General features: G+C 47.0%; 1 long non-coding RNA gene across 1 annotated transcript in view; it reads left to right on the forward strand.

Annotated features, from left to right (window-relative positions):
• The first annotated feature begins 403 nt into the window (after positions 1-403).
• LOC140422796 (uncharacterized) overlaps positions 404-15,667 on the forward strand; it is a 103,803-nt gene continuing 88,539 nt past the window's right edge. Inside the window, exons 1-2 of the long non-coding RNA XR_011947612.1 lie at positions 404-495; positions 1,345-1,385. This is a non-coding gene — a long non-coding RNA (uncharacterized lncRNA). The remainder of the gene's footprint in view (positions 496-1,344; positions 1,386-15,667) is intronic.

Below are 15,667 nucleotides of genomic sequence, written 5' to 3' on the forward strand. Positions count from 1 at the left end.
ATAAATGTTCAATGAACAAGTTCACGCTATCTTGGAATTACCATGTTGATTGCCTAGATAAGGCATAAATATCACTTGGCTCCTATATTTTGTGATTGCTGCAGGAAATATATTACTCATGAAAGCAGAGAGTTAATAAGGTGGAATAATAAAATATACTATAGATCTTCAGGCTGAATTTATCTCTTTGCTTTTTCAATAAATTCAGCAATGAAAAGAGACAGCTATTCTTTATTTTCTGCTCCAAGTTTTATTTGAATTGATTGTCTTATACAGATGGTATAAAAAAACAATATGCACCTTACATCCCACAAAACATCTGTGGCACTCGATAAAAGAAGAATTTCATATACAAAGTGCAATGTCCTTGACCTCTATTTCAATTTGCTATTAAGGGGCAGCCATTTAAAAGCTGAATGGATGGGGATGGAATGAAAATGATTGAAGGATAACAGAAACTTTAATGTGTTCGAAGACCAGGAAGACCTATTACCAGTGAGTATTCTAATCATCAAATAATATGTTTCAGCAATTGGTTTTGTGGTTTAAGTTTCAGTTTAGCTCAGTTGCTTGCAATCTTGCATCTAAATCGGAGGTTATGGGTTCAAGCTCCTCTGTAGATGTGAACATGTAATTTGGGTTTTGACTAAGTGTGGCCTGTATTGTTGTAAGTGCTTCTTCTGGAGGCGATGTTAAATCAATGTTCCATATGCAGAGGAGGACATATCAGACTTAAAAATTATTATTTTTTCTTCTCCGGAAATGAGGAATGCTGGTAAGGTTGCATTTATTGTTCATCCTTTTTTCCTTGAGTCGGGATTAGCATAATGTTTCTTCAAATTTTGCTCAATATAGGTTTAGCCAGTTACCAGAGTGCATTCTGTAAACAATGCATATTGCAGCTACTGCATATTGGGAGTAGCGAGGATGGATATTATGTTCAATGGTGGGGGGCTCGAATCAAACAGACTTATTTGCCACAGATGGTGCCAAACTTAAATACTCATGGAGCTGTACACATCTAGGCAAGTGGTAGCACACTCCTGACTTGAGAATTATAAATAACGGAGAGCCTTTGAGGGGTCAGATTAGGCGCTGTTCCAGGTGTTCTCTGATTCTGCACTGTTCTTGCAGCCATGTTGTTATGTGGCTGGTCCAGTGAAGACTTTTTAAAATTATGAGCTCAATTATAGATGTTGAGTTTTTTTATTTTCAGTTCAACATTTTGACCTCAACACTTCTCTCTCAAACCACCATGAAAAACAATTGAACTGGTAATTCAGTCATTTTCTGTTTATGGTTTTAAGTGCTGAGGAGATAATAAATTAAATTTCTTTCTTTCAGGCATCAATGTCAAAATAAAAGAAAATGCAAATGCGGAAAAGGTAATGTGTGATTTTCCTTTGACCACAGGCCGTCCCAGGTGAATGAGAAGGTTCTATCCAGGCAGGAAATGCAGGCCTGCACTTAACTGCCTAAATGCAAAAGAAAATGGGAGTTTGTGGCCTGGATTCTCCAATCCCACGGCAAAGTTCTGACGCCGGCGTGAAAAGCGGCGCCAACCACTCCGGCGTCAACGGTCCCCGATAATCAGGAATGCTCCCCTTTCAAGGGGGCTAGGTCGGCACTGGAGTAGTCCCCGCAGCTCCAGCCAGCGCGGAATGGCTGGCGTGATTCCACGCATGCGCGTGTGTTCCCGTTTCCGCGCTGGCCCCCGGGCAATATGGCGGAGCCCTACAGGGGCCCTGCGCGGAGGAACATAGGTGCCCATGGAACCAGCCTGCCGCCGACCGGTAGGCCACTGATCGCGGGCCAGGCCACCGTGGAGGCCCCCTTCAGGGTCAGATCCCTCGCCCCCCCCCCTCCAGGATGGCCCCTGTAGACACACATTCCAGGTCCCGCCGTGTGGGACGTGAGTAACCCACGGCGATGGGACTCGGCTGAACTCAGTGGGCACTCGGCCCGTCGAGGCCCAGAGAATCGCCGGGGGGAGGGGGCTTTGAACGACCACCAACCGGTGCGGCGGCGATCCTGCGGGCGCCCGTAAATCAGCACTGGAGAATCGGCGAGCCAGCGTCAGGGCGGCGCGATTCCCGCGCACCCCCCCCCCCCCCCCGCGATTCTCCGACCCGGCAGCAGGTCGGTGAATCCTGGCCAGTATATCCCGCAAGTGGACACTTATTCAACTTCCATAATTTGCAATTCTGAAGGTGTGCATGGGCACCCTGAAGGGATTCTCCATGAAGCCAGTTCTACTTCATTAGTGCTATCCCACTGCCACAAAGCCTGGAGCTGATAACACTATGGCAGCATCATAAATAAAACATAGTCAGTGCCCTTCAAAGATGTTGCACGATTTAGTAAATCCTTCTTTGTCCTCAGTGATCTATCACCATCTACCTCGCGATATACAAATGAGAGTGCTGTGGTAAGTCCCATCTGTGTTGCTAGCATCTCCTGCTAGGTTTCTTTTTTTAAAATTCTTTCATGACTGTCCTTAATTGCCCTTGAACTGAGCGGTTTGCTAGACCATCGCAGAGGACATAATGTGGATTTGGAGTCAGATGTAGGCCAGACCATAGAATCCCTATATTGCAGAAGGAGGCCATTCAGCCCATTGAGTCTGCACCGACCCTCAGAAAGAGCATTCCACCGAGGCCCACTACCCCGCCCTATCCCTGTATCCCTGCACATTGATCATGACTAATCCAACTTCCCCGCACATCATTGGACTGTGGGAGGAAACCGGAACACCCAGATGAAACCCATGCAGACACGGGGAGAAAATGCAAACTCCATACAGACAGTCACCCAAGGCCGGAATTGAACCCGGGTCCCTGGAGCTGTGAGACTGCAGTACTAACCACTGTGCCACCGTGTTAACCGCACTATTCCGCCTGGTCCCTGTTTGTGGGGAACCAGTACTGAATGGCGCTTGGCTGGGATCTCCTTGGCGAGGCCGGTAGCTGCTGGGTGGCTGTCCAATCCAGCTTTTCAGCCGACTCACTCTAGGAGACTGGATCCCGCCCATTGTGGGCAGGATCCAGATTGTCACGTCTTGCAATGTCTCGTGAGGCATCACGGCAGTCGGGAAGCCTGGGGAGGCCTCTCCCCGTATCTGCTGGCCGTGTCATACCCTCGTTAAGGCACAATGCAACCGGTAAACCATGCCCAATAATTATTATTAGCGTTATTTAAATGGAGACAAACCGCAGAAAAACCGCAGGAAGTTGCAACACAAAGGGACTTGAGGATACTTGTGCATGAAGCACAGAAAGCTAACACACAGGTGCAGCAGATAATCAGGAAGGCTAATGGAATGTTCGCCCTTATTTCAAGAGGATTGGAGTATAAGAGTAGCAAGTCTTTCTGCAGCTGTACAAAGTACTGGTGAGACCACATCTGGAGTACTGTGAGCAGTTTTGGTCCCTTATTTAAGGAAAGATATTATTTCATTGGAGGAGGCGCAGAGAAGGTTCACTAGGATGATCCCTGGTCTGGAGGGATTGGCTTATGAGCAAAGGTTAAATAGGTTCATTCATGGAATAGTTACAGTGCAGAAGGAAGCCAATTGGCCCATCATTACTGCACTGACTCTCTGAAAGAGCACCCTATCTTGGCCCATTCGATCCCCATAACCTGCATATTCTTGGACACTAAGGGGTAATTTTAGCATGGCCAATCCACATAACCTGTACATTTTTGGACTGTGGGAGGAAATTGAAGCACTCAGAGGAAACCCATGCAGACACGGAGAACATGCTGACTCCGCACAAACAGTGACCCAAGCCGGGAATCAAACCTGGGACCCTGGTGCTGTGAAGCAACGGTGCTAACCACTGTGCTACCATGCCACCCATGAAGAATGAGAAGAATGAGAGGTAATCTCATTGAAACAAATAGGATTCTTAAGGGGTTCGGCAGGGTAAATACCAAGAGAATGTTACCCCTCATGGGAGAGTCTAGGACCAGAGGGCATATTCTTAGAGTAAAGAGACGAGGAGGAATTTCCACTCTCAGGGTTGTGACTCTTTGGAACTCCTTGCCACTGACAGATGTGGAGACAGAGTACTTGTGTATATTTAATGCTGAGATAGAAAAATCCTTGATATGTCAGTGAATCAAGGGATACGGGGAAAGGGCAGGAAAGTGGACGGAAGGAATGTCAGATCAGTCACGATCCTATTGAATGGCGGAGCAGGCATGAGAGGCCGAACAGCCTAATCCTGTTCCGATATCTTATGGTCTTATGATCTTATCAAGTGCTGATCACCTATGTGGCACAGAGTCCCATAAAAGAGCCGGTAATGGGCCTCAGCCCTTGCATTGAGTAGACTGAGTGGCCACGTGAGAGCACGATGATACGGCTACAAAAGAGGTCATTTCGCGAGAGTGCGGGATTTATCCCTGGGGGCCCGGGCAGAGCACAAGTGTTGTATAAAGCTGTTGAGCTCAGGAATAAACTACCTTGTTGGAAGTCCTCGATGTTGGTGTTTTAAGGAAGCCACAGCATCTTGCATATTTAATTTGTGTAAGAACAAAAATCAATCAGAGCCACGGTTTTCCTGCAATTCAAATTGAAGTACTGCGTGTCGACGGTTGACTGCACATCTTCAAAGTTTCAAGTTCTAATATTACGTGATACATTGTGATTCAAACTGCTACCACACAGCGCCAGGGACCTGGGTTCAATTCCAGCCTTGGATGACTGTCTGTGTGGAGTTTGCAAATTTTCCCCATATCTGTGTGGGTTTCCTCCAGGTGCTACAGTTGCCTCCCACAGTCCAAAACCATGCCAAACTGCCCCTTAGTGTCCAAAGATCTGCAGGTTATGTTAAGGGGTTTTTGGTATGGGACATGGAAGTGGGTTTGGGTGGAGTAGTCTTTCAGAGAGTGGTGCAGATTTGATGGGCCGAACGTCCTCCTTCTGCAATATAGGGATTCTAGGAATTGTGTGCAGGTTGGAATTTGGAGCAAGAGACATATTCATGGTAAAAACAATTAAGGGTTTGGTGGAAGGGTAGCCGTGAACAGGATAAGCGCACCTTGTATCTTCGCTTATGCTTGGGAATGGACCCCAAGGCAATTAAAAATAAACTATTTGCAACTGAGTAATTACTTGACTAACGTTCTAAAAGAACTGGGAACTGGCAGTGTATCTTAAATCACTCTTTATATTGGCATGCTTTATACAGTTAAAACATCTGAAGCTGTCTAGGAGTAGACAATTCATGTGCAGTTCTCCTTGCTGTGAATTATTCTGTGCTCCAGTTACGCCAACAGGCCACAGTCAGATTTCCCAATTCTTGTAATCATTGGAGCAGAACGTCATGAATGAAAAAATGAAATGAAAATCGCTTATTGTCACAAGTAGGCTTCAAATGAAGTTACTGTGAAAAGCCCCTAGTCGCCACATCCCGGCGCCTGTTCGGGGAGGCTGGTACGGGAATTGAACCGTGCAGCTGGCCTGCATTGGTCTGCTTTCAAAGCCAGCGATTTAGCCCAGTGTGCTAAACCAGCCCCTGGTGTGCAGCGGGGGAATATTGCAGCGGGGAAAGTTCTAGTCTGCAGCAGGAGTTGCTTCTAACCAACGGCTTCAAAGAATAAAATATGATCATGCATGATCAAAAGTCACTGGATGATGTACAGATAATTCCCTCTATGTTTCTGCAGATCACACCTCCCATTTAATAGTCTAGCCGATTGTTCCTCTCCTTGCTAACAACTGGTTGTTGGGGTCAGTCTTCTGACGTGTCAACTGGATAATGCAATCCTACATTGTCAACTAAATTTTCCACTTGACTGATCAGCACAAACAGCATGACATTCCTAGCACAAAATCTGTTGTTTCGCCACTGGAGATTTTCTTCCTCATCACTGAGCCAAGAAGGTAACATTCTGCCTCTGCAAATAGTTGATCGTAACTTGAACTCTGTATCTAGTGGCCATCTTTCTGGGGGGTTTTTGTTTTACTCCTGCATTCTTTTTATTTAAAAAAATTTTTTTTTTTATTCTCCTCCTTTTTCACATTTTCTCCCGCATTTACACCCATCAACAATAAACAATAACCAGCAACAGATATGCCAATCCCCATAACAGCTACAACGCTCCCATCCTCCCACCAACCCGCAAACATCAGCCTGCATGTTTACATAAACAAATGGCAAAAAGGAATCAGGGATTACCCATAGTCACCCTTAATACACACAGCCTCCCCTCCCCCCAACCCTCCCCCTTTCCCCCCCCAACTAATGTTCGATGTTATCCAGTTCTTGAAAGTGCATAATAAATAGTGCCCATGACTTGTAGAACCCCTCCGAGCTTCCCCTCAGTTCGAACTTAACCTTCTCAAGGGTCAAGTATTCCAACAGGTCCCCCCGCCATGCCAGGGCACTGGGTGGAGAGGCTAATCTCCATCCCAGCAGGATCCGCCTTCGGGTGATCAACGAGGCAAAGGCTATGATATCTGCCTCCGCACCCGTTTCCAACCCTGGCTGGTCCGACACCCCGAATATGGGGCACGAGTCTCCGCTCCCACGCCGGTTGGGAGAATCGCCTGGGTCGCCAGATTTTCCCACGACGCCGGTCCGACGCCCTCCCACGATTCTCCCAAGCAGCGAGAATGGCCCCGTCGAGTTCTGCGCGGCGCAGGCCGGAGAATCACCCAAGACACCCAAAATGGCGATTCTCCGGCACCCCTGCTATTCTCAGGCCCGGATGGGCCGAGCGGCCAGCCCAAAATGGCGGGTTCCCCCCAGCGCCGTCCACACCTGGTCGCTGCCGGCGGGAACAGCGTGGGAACGCTGGGGGGGGGCAGCCTGTAGAGGGGGGAGGGGGGATCCTGCACCGGGTGTGGCCCGCGATCGGTGCCCACCGATCGTCAGGCCGTCCTCTCTGAAGGAGGACCTCCTTTCTTCCGCAGCCACGCAAGATCTGTCTGACATCTTCTTGCGGGGCAGACTCGGAGAGGACGGCAACCACGCATGCGCGGGTGACGCCAGTTATGTGGGGCCGGCCGCATCATGTATGCGGCGCCGCCTTTACGCGGCGCCAAGGCCTGGCGGGCGTAAATGACGCGGCGCCGCTCCTAGCCCATTATCGGACCAAAGCATATGAACGTGATTAGCGGGGGCTCCCCCCGCAACGCTCACACACATCCTCTACTCCTTCAAAGAATCGGCTCATCCTCGCCCTCGTGAGGTGCGCTCTATATACCACCTTCAGCTGTATCAGCCCCAACCTCGCACATGAGGTGGAGGCATTCACTCTCCGGAGCACCTCACACCAGACCCCCTCCTCTATAATCTCTCCCAGCTCTTCCTCCCACTTTGCTTTGATCCCTTCCAGTGGTGCCTTATCCTCTTCCAAAATAGCTCCGTACACTGCTCACACTGCTCCCTTCTCCAGTCCCCTTGTCGTCAGCACCTCCTCCGACATGTGGAGGCCGGTTCCTCTGGGAAGCTCTGTATCTCCTTCCTGGCAAAATCCCGAACTTGCATGTACCTAAACACTTCTCCCTGCTCCAGCCCATACTTCGCTTTCAGCTCCCTCAATCCTGCAAACCGACCCCGAAGAAACAAATCTTTTAGCATCTTAATTCCCCTCTCTTCCCATTTCCGAAAACTTCCATCCCACCTCCCTGGCTCAAATCTGTGGTTCCCCCGAATCGGCATTTCAGTTGACCCTGCCCCCAACCCGAAGTGTTGGCGAAACTGCCTCCAAATTCTCAATGAAGCTATTATTACCGGACTCCCTGAGTATTTCATCGGAGCTATCGGGAGCGGCGCTGTTGCTAGTGCTTTCAGCCCCGACCCCCTGCACAAACTCTCCTCCATTCTGACCCACTGGGGATCAACCCCTCTGACCCAGCTCCGCACCTTCTCCACATTCGCCGCCCAGTAGTAGTACAACAGGTTCGGGAGACCCAAACCCCCTGCCTGCCTTCCCCTCTGTAGCAGCACCTTTCTCTGCATTCTTTTAAATACAAATAATTCCCAGGAACAAAAGAACACATGTTTGATGAATACAAGCACCAAGGACTCAACTGAAATATTTGAAGCTTCACAGCAAATTTTAATATTTAGTTCCCTGTTCGGCTGCAGAAAGGGGGTCAGAATGTAATTTAAGATTTCAAATTAGGACACACAATTTCATAGAATTTGCAGTGCAAAAGGAGGCCATTCGGCCCATCGAGTCTGCACCGGCTCTTGGAAAGAGCACCCTACCCAAGGTCCACATCTCATCCCTATCCCTATAACCCAGTGACCCCACCCAACACTAAGGGCAATTTTGGACACTAAGGGCAATTTAGCATGGCGAATCCACCTAACCTGCGCATCTTTGGACTGTGGGAGGAAACCGGAGCACCCGGAGGAAACCCACGCAGACACAGGGAGAATGTGCAGACTCCGCACAGACAGTGACCCAAGTCGGGAATCGAACCTGGGACCCTGGAGCTGTGAAGCAATTGTGCTATCAACAATGCTACCGTGCTGCCCAAGTTAGGTGAAAGAAGATCCAAACCTCAAATTTAACTGAATGTAGTTATTTTAGCACAACAACCTAAATAAATGACATTTAATCAGTGAATTAATAGAGGAAATAGCAATTACATTGGATATGGTTGTAATTAAATGAAAACAATGTTTACTCACCCTTCCCAGGAGGCATGCTTTTCATGATCAGAGCAAGTGAAAGCAGAATCCTTCTGATAAAAATATCTTTTATTGCTCAGTAATGGTGTTAACACTCGGAAATGGATACTTAGGCACGAGTGTCATGCATTCCTAAATAAGTCATGAGGTAGTCATCTGACAAAGGTTCTTTTACTCTGCGTCACCAAAGCCTTCAACACAGGAGAACATGACATGAATAAAACTGGAATTTAAAAATGACACTGAATCAAAGACAGTGTTTTTTTTTATTCAATGGCCAATGACATCCAGAACAATCCTGGCTGGATGTGGAGAGGATGTTTCCTCTTGGAGAATAATCTAGAACCAGGGGATCACTGTTTAAAAAGAAGAGGTCACCCATTTAAAATGGAGATGAGGCAAAATGTGTTCTTCTGGAGGGTTGTAAGCCTTTGGAGCTCCCATCCTGAAAAGTGGTGGAAACAGAAGGCTGGATTCTCCGTCGGCGGGATCCTACGCTTCGCCGGCAGTGCGCTCACGCCCGGGGATTTCCCGTCGACGTGGGGGTGGCCACAATGGGAAACCCGTTGGCTGGCTGCCATGTAGAATCCTGCCCAGGGTCTTTGATTATTTTTAAGGTAGAGCTACATTGATGCTTGATTATAAAGGGAGTGATAGGTTGTCGGGGATAGACGGGATGAGGCTGCTATCTGATCAGCGATGGTCGTATGGTTGATTCCCAAAATTCCTTTATCCGTCAGTCTGGCCTCAATAAAAGTCAAGATGGATTTGCAAGTAAAAAGAAGTTATTTTATTCAGCTTGCAAGCTACCTAGTCCACAGTGATACAGATAACATGTTGCTTTCTGCAGCCCCGGGAACTAAGTGAAGGTCCCAGACAAAGAGATCAGTACTCATACATTCAAATGGCATCAAGTTTCACATACTCGACACCCATAGGTCATCCTATGTCCCTCCTGACTTGTTTGATCTATTCTGATTGGCTCACTTCCAATCCCTTTCTCCGGCCCCTATCAATGCAGCATCACACTCATAGACACACCTCTTCCTGCTTTTTCCAATGCGGTCTAAAATCCTTTGTCTCTACTTGCCAGAATCAAAGTGGCTTATTTCTACATTACATTAACTAATACCTCTAAAGTAACTATTTTATATCACATTCGTCATTCCCTCCTTTTATCATTCCATGATAACCGAACTATCCAATCCATAGCTACGGTTCCTCATCTAAAAAGATCCGTCGCTGCATTTCCAATTCCTGTCTTAGCCCCCCCTCATCTGCTTCACCCTCATGGATTTTAACAGTTAAATTTTTTTTTTTGGTTAAATTTTACCCATCACACATTTAAGGATGGCCAGGCCCACAAAGATGCAGCCGATAGCTACCACTAGATACATGGCCATATTTCTCAACCAGTCCGTCCAACCTCCATATCCCCAGTTACCCCAAGAGCCAGGATCCTGCATCCCATCCAGGTGATCCCGTATGCGATCCATAAATTTAGTGATGTTAGCGGTCAAGTCCTGAACTCCCATGATACACTTGCCCTGTACTATTGTGCATACCCCACCCTCACGGGCCAGAAGATAGTCAAGAGCATGCCGGTTCTGCATTGCAAACAACCGTAGCTGAGACAATTCCTTGGTTATTGCCCCGAGGGCTCCCAAGATTTACTACCCGGGTTTTCCTCAGTTTGAGGAAACTAACTTAAGTGTATCTCCCGGTAACCTACGTTCTAGCTGTACTTCCCTTCTCACACGCCCCGTCCTCTCTCTAGTCCCTTTCACTTTCTCATAGCCTCTTCCTACGCTCTTCTGACAGCCTGATATTACCTTTATTGCACCACTCTTAACACATCCAAAATCGAATTTACATGTATTCCAAAAACAAGGCAATGTCCATATAATGTTCCCTTCCCATCGCCGGGACCGGTGCAACTGCTTCCTGACTCCTGCATTCTCCTTAACTTTGATGACCTTCCATGAGTCGATACCATGTCCTCGTATATGGGGGCAGCGAAGAACATCACCTTTGCAGAGGTGATGTAACCTTGTAGATTGGTTGGGGCTACACAGATACATAATATTTCCCTTTTCCATGTCCATCGCCAATAACACGCCAAGCGAAGTGAGGCCAAATATTAGACAGACGATGCGTAGCCACTCCATCATGCTCCACACCTGTAAAATAGCACTGGAGAAGGGAGGCAGGTTAGTATCCGACCTTTTACAGTAGTGGAGATGGACTCAATTTACAGTGATGTAGGTGGACCCAAGCACTTCGCCTCTCCACTTTAACTGCTGTGGGGGTGGTAAGGAGAACTTGGAAGGGCCCGTCCCATCGCGGCTCCGACCCCTTCCTAGTCCAATTTTTGACCATGACATAACTACCGGGCTGGACTGAAAGTGAGCTAGGTACTGGGGGCAATGGCTGGTGAGCCGCGCGGACCTGGCCATGGAGTTCCTTGAGCACTTGCGTGAGGGCTAGAACATAGGTGGTCATCTCTTCAGTCATCTGATGAAACTGAACCAGTCTGGGAACCTGCAGGCTCCAGGGAGTTCTAAGAGGCCTGCCATAAAGAATCTCGGCGGGAGAGAGCCGGGCCGGTCCCGCAGGTGTAACCCGCAGCTGGAAGAGGGCAACGGGGAGCAACTTAAGCCATGTCAGTCCCGTGTCTGCTCTTAATGTAGCCAATTTAGTTTTGAGGGTCTGATTGTGTCTCTCAACCAACCCGGCCGCCTGCGGTCTATAAGCACAGTGTAACTGCTGGCGTATGCCCAACTGGGAGCAAAACTCCTTGTTAATTTGTCCAATAAAATGAGGCCCATTATCAGAACTTAACTGAGCTGGTATACCGTACCGGGGAATGATTTCCCTCATCAAGACTTTAACCACAGTAGCAGCTTTATTATCGATAGACGGATACGCCTCAACCCATCTGCTGAACACATCCACAATGACCAAAACATATTTATAACATTGACACATTTCCAACTCAATGTAATCCATTTGGAGCGTCTCAAAGGGACCACTGGGCAACGGGGTTTGCCCCATCCCACAAGGGATACCTTTTCCGGTGTTATATTGCTGACAAATCAACCACCGATTACTGATACTTTGGGCCAACCCCTGCATTTTAGGGTGCCACCAAGTGTCCAGCAACAAATCACTAGTTCCCTCGAGCCCCACAATGAGTTGCAAAGTGTACACATTCGATGACCCATAAAGCCAGTACATCAGACATACAAGTCTGATGTGCAGGCGTGGTCCATAAAGAGGAAACAGAATCATATGTACAACCTAACCGTTTCCACATTTGTTTATCACTATCAGGAGCGTCCTCCTGTAACCTTATGACGTCTTGGATGGTTGGCATTGACTTGTCAGAAGCAGACATATTTATAGTAGATCGTTTAGTCTGACTTAACATCTTAGGCACCATCACTTGCTGAATTTGGGCGGCTGTTCGCGCTGCACGATCTGCTCGTTCATTACCAACGTCAACTGGGGTTGTACCATTCGTGTGGGCAGCGCATTTAATAACGGAAATCTGCGCGGGCATAAGGAGGGCCTGCAGTAGGTCATTAACTAAACCCCGGTGGGATATTTGACCACACATAATCATGTCAGGTTGTTCTGACGAAATGTCACTCAAATCGCCCCTTATTGTGGTAGTTTCCTGAATCAAGGCTAAACAGTCGTGGCCAGGTGCATCTTCATGGACAGGGGGACCACTAAGAAAACAGGCTGGATTGATAGTGGTACAGTATTTAAATGTCAGACGTGGATGGTTCAAAAGGTATATCTCATACCTATTCTGACGAGCTGCGGTATGATGCTGAGTCTGCAGTTGCCTCAGTAGTGCGATGATCGAGTGGGAGCTATACACCGTAATATCCTGTTGGAGGGTGAGAGCATGTAACGGCTATGCGATGGCATTGATTGAACGTAAATCCTGTACTAATCGGTACTGGTCTGGTTTGGCTGGTTTAGGCACAGCAAGTATGGGGGTGTTACATTCTGATTGGCAAGGGACCAAAATACCCTGTTTCAACAGCTCTTGAATTAATTTATCTATTGATGGAGCAGCTTGAGATTTCAGGGGGTATTGTCGAATGGACGGTAGCTTTACATGATCCTTAATCATCACCTTAATAGGTGTAACATTTGTCTTTCCCACTTGATGGGTATTCCGCCCAGACCTGTGGATTGACATATTCCAACACATCATGTCCCCTGTGATGCTGCAGTCGAGTGTTAATCGTTTCAGGGACCTCAAAATATTTTATGGTAGTGCCGTCCGGCATGACTTGAAGTGCGTAGTCTGTTGGATCCGAATGATCCACTGCCCTCCTTACCATTCATCCCATATCCCTGGCATGGTACTGGTCATGGACCTGACGTGTAATATGAGGGCTTACCGAAGCTGACTGTGGCCATAAATGTGGTGATATTGTAACAAAATCGGCTGTACCTTCTTTTCCCGTGACTGTGGCTGTAACCTTGACTAGCCATTCGGTCTCAAGTAATGGCCGGTATTTGTCCTCCAACTCCCTGTTTCGTCCAGTTCTGTCATAGGCCAGGGTAACGTGATGCAGTGACTGTTCAACGTCTAACGTCCACCACTGGGGGGTGATAGAAATATAGCACTGTTGTCTCATCCTCCATGATGTAACCGTTACCCCCTCATCTCCGTATTCTAGCTGTAGCTGGAAGATACACAGTAAATCTCGGGCCAACAAGTTACAGTCCAATCCAGTAGTCACTACAACCTGATGCTCTGCAGACTTATTCTCGTAAGTGACTGTCACAGGTTCAGAAATAGGATACTCACACACCTGTCCTTGGAACCCTGACAATTGCTGCGTGTGGTCGGATAATGGTAATTTAAGTGCTGATTGCACAGAAGACATGGCTGCCCCGTCCTCTTCTTCCAGTAGACCAATGGCCCCTCAGAGGGGGCTGCGGTTGTAGAGCTATTGATTCGTTCGGTGGACCATAAAAAGGGGGTGAGGGTCCCTGTGGGTGGGTTTGGTATCCTCCTCTTCGCTGATCCACCCACCCAAAGTCACTATATTGGGGCTCCTGCTGGTAAACTACCATTTCTGCCGCTTGTTGGGGTCGCAGATCATCCTTTTTCATTACATACTCAGTCTTAACCTTTGTAACTGAGCCTCCTTCTTGGCCTACACCCTCCTTCCAATAAAATCTGACTGCCCTTGCCATCTGGGAAGGGTCGTTCTCTGTCCAATTCATGTTATTACATTTCACAGCAGTAACCACAGAAGGTGGTAGGCAATGCATTAACATAGCACAATATTGAGGGGAATTCTGACCATTTTGATACAGCAAATCGCTTGACTGCCCCCGGTAGATTTCATTAAAACGCTCCAGAAATTCCTCTGGCTCTTCAGTTTTCTTAGGTTTTAGGTCTAAGATAACAGAAAGATTTATGGGCCTTTGAAATGTGCTATTCAACGCATTCAAGATCTGTGTCCTTCTATCGTCGTCTAACGCATAGGCCTGCTGAAGTGCGGCATGACTAGCATAATTCAGGTGGTTAAGATAATTGCGGTACTCTGCTGGGGTTAAAATCTGCTGGACTAGGGCCCAGAGGTCCCTTAAATCAGCTTGATAAATTGAGATGGTAGTTCTCAAGGAATCCATGAAGGCAGCAGGAGATTTTTTCTATCTGGGATTGTAGACATAATAGCCATCATCTCACTGGGTGTCCATGGGAAGTAAACGTCTATTGTGGGGTTCGCTCCCACAGTCACTGCGTCGGGGTTTCGCATCTTCCTAATCGGTAACTGTCTCCGAATGTCACCAGGGGGCACTCTAGCTATTTCCCCTGGTTGTTCCAAGACTTCAACGTCTCTCCCTGTCACTAGGGGGAGTTCTTTCTCTTCAAAAGAAGTTGTTTCAGCTTCCTTTGTTCCCGAATCTTGTGGTTTCTCCTTAGTTTGGGGAGAATTAGGTGATATGCTTAATTGTTTCTGGTGAGCGTCAAGCCCCTCTCTCGCTGTCCGAGATCTTGTCCTAGAGCTAACTGGGCTTGTGGGACAGAGTTCCTTTTGCTCTTCCGGTTGTGAAGTTGGTAAATCAGGACCCACACTATCATCCACACTATCATCCAAAAGGGCTTGAGTTTCTGGCATATTTGAAATCTGGGGAGCAATGACTGGGTATATATTATTGTACTCTGGTGGTTCTGGAATGAGCGCAGACCATGCTATGGGTGCAGACGGAACTTTTACTGACTTTTCCAAATTATTGAATTTTTCTTCTTCTGTCAATTCAAGGCCAGCCATTGAACTACGTAGCTCATCTCTTGTGTAACCCGTGTCCTTCCTCTACTTGCGCTTTTTAAAAAAAAACGTAATAATGTTTGAAAATTCAAATTGAATTACTGCAACTTGCAAGCTTAGCTCTGATCTCAACTCAGAACTAAATTTACAATTTGCTTAACACAAACTTGTACAACATTTACAACTTAATTATTTCTTTATCTTAACAATTTTTCTTTTAACAAGTTTTTTTTCTTTTACATACACATAAGTATCAGCAAAATCAACTATCATCTCCAGATTTACACTTTTTAAAATGGTGTCCATGATCTTCTTTAAGTTTCTATTAATCTCCAGATAAAATTAGATAAACCTTATTTCAAGTAAGCAAAACTTAAGATTCTGGCAATTTCAATCAATTGCTTTCGAAAATAATAACTTTTATCAAAGAGGTGGAGAAACCCACTGGTTTCCTTTAATTAATTAAAAACGTAACTTTGCTGGTGTTCACTGACTCAAAGGAAAGGTATCCGATTACACTACAGACTGGTGCTGTTATCTCAAGGCCTGAGTGAGAAGCACTGTCTGTCTTTAACTTTGCCTGCTGCTGTTAACCCTTTGAGAGACTTCTGCTTCAACCAATATGCAGCATTCCCCACAATCTCAACTAGTCCTCGGAACTGCGTTTTTCACCAATACAGTCCAAGGAGACAATTTTAGCTTAAT

This window comes from Scyliorhinus torazame, chromosome 5 (assembly GCF_047496885.1).
Source record: "Scyliorhinus torazame isolate Kashiwa2021f chromosome 5, sScyTor2.1, whole genome shotgun sequence".
NCBI classification, from domain to species: domain Eukaryota; kingdom Metazoa; phylum Chordata; class Chondrichthyes; order Carcharhiniformes; family Scyliorhinidae; genus Scyliorhinus; species Scyliorhinus torazame.